Raw genomic sequence first — 2,189 nt, forward strand, 5'->3', positions numbered from 1 at the left:
TCAAGGTACTACTGTTCAAGGTGCTGTTGCTCAAGATGCTGCTAAGATAATTTATGTTACTAAAATTATTTAGAAGTCACAATTTGAACAATTTTATTGAGTATTATGATCAGTTATTACTATTAATGTTGTAAATCTTAGCATTGTGGTTGACTCTAATTGTTATAATTGACAGTTGTCCAAGCAAAAGATAAATAGGCAAAACAAACTTTCAATTGTCAGGCCATCTGTTGATGCTATCAGTTCTCTAAAGTCAAATGTTAGTGCTGTTAATGTTGTTTCAAGAGAGACAATGAAAGGAGTAAGTGTGGTAATATCTGAAAAAATGGAAGCTTTGTTGAAGTTTGTTCCAACATCTGGATTTAAGGTACCAAGAAAGAAAACCTGATGATGTCATGAAAACTTTAGTTGGTACTTTATGATAGTTAGAACAATTTAGTGTTGTTGCTTTAGTTGTTACTTTTGATTTGCTTTGTGATGGATTTAGTCTGAACTTGTATTTTGTTAGTATTTGTTTTCATCGTGATATGGCCCTAACTATAAACTTTTGGCATAATTTATATTTTATATTTTACACTATGATGTTGCATAATTGACATTATTTTGTGCTTTTGTTAAGACAACACCATTGTCATGGTCATTATAATTATAATGATATATTACGAGTTGTTCTATTTAAAGGTGTGTATTTGTTAGCTTTATTTTGTCATTAGAGTATCCTTCATCCAGGTTAATGAGATACAAAGTTGAAGAAAACTTAACTTCATTTATAATCATAAATTATTACATAATGATCATGAACACACTCACACTCTAGTTATTTCTTAACTAAAAACCAAAATAACCAAACACCAAAACTAAACCCAATAATTATTACAACACATAATAGTAGCAACGGTATCTTTAATGTGCTAAAACTACTCTCTAAAGATTCTATTCTCCAATTGAGCTCATTGAAAATTTCTTGTGCAACTTGAACCACACCTTATTCTTCATATCCATCATTTCAACGAAAAAAATTACAGTGAACTCCAAACTACAATAATGCAAAAAGAAACATTAAATTAACAATCACTAAATCATCCCTTTAAACCGTATCAATTTAACAATTATATCAAATAGAGAGTTTTACCTCATAGTTGGGACACTCATGAAAAGGTCTTCCTAGATTCTCTGGCGTCATTGAATACTTAATCACCCTACGCAACCCACAATTACATAATACAACATTTTTGCCCTTGGTTCGAATTTTCCTGTTGCTATAATTTCTACCACTAGAGTTGTTCTTGTTTGAACTTCCTTGACTTCTATCACCGACGTCCATCGTACCTCATAAAAAAGAACGATTTTTCATAGTTTCACAAGATAAACAACAACAACAAGGAAGAGTGGAGACGAATAATAAAAATGAACAATAGCAATAACAAGAAAAGAAGTGGAGACGAAGAATAAAATGAACATTTGGAGTTAGAATTTTATAAGTGTAAATAGATTAATTTGAGTGTTTTAATCAAATTTAGAACACCAATTTAAATTGAACTCATTATGTATTTATATCAGTATATAGTTAAGTGTCAATTTGACACTTAATTTTATACCTCAGTACCATTAAAATGGTTAGTTATTTTTGAACTAACGAAAATTCACAATTCTAAAGAATAAAAAATTTATTTGATTATTTAAAAAAAAAACTAATCTAATAAAAATTAAAAATTTTAAAAATCATTTTGGATATTACCTCACTAAATTTGGAGAAGGACGATGAACCTGTATATGTATGGTCCCCACAAAAGACAATACACAAGTTATAATAATCACCACCATTTAACTTTGAAAGAACTTTACCTGCACCTTTTAATGCTAACATTCTGGGCCACCGGCTGTATTGGATAAAGTGTACTCCAAATATGGGAAAAGAAAAGTGAGAAAAAAATTAAAAATTATTTAACCAATCAGAGAGAGTTCCCCATCCCCTATGGACCTGGAAATTTCGCACTCGAGACTCGCATGTTGCTGACACGTGACAAGTTAGGAACCCATCTAATAACACCTCATCTGTTGGCAGTTGGCACTACTTTATTGGTCACTCCCTCATTCTTTCTGTACGAAAAATTACTTGTCTCAACTCTTGTACGGACCAAAATAATTTTTTTCTCAAAATTTTTTTTTTCTAAAATAAATAGTCCGAA

The sequence above is a fragment of the Arachis ipaensis genome, chromosome B01 (genome assembly GCF_000816755.2).
Source record: "Arachis ipaensis cultivar K30076 chromosome B01, Araip1.1, whole genome shotgun sequence".
Lineage (NCBI taxonomy): Eukaryota > Viridiplantae > Streptophyta > Magnoliopsida > Fabales > Fabaceae > Arachis > Arachis ipaensis.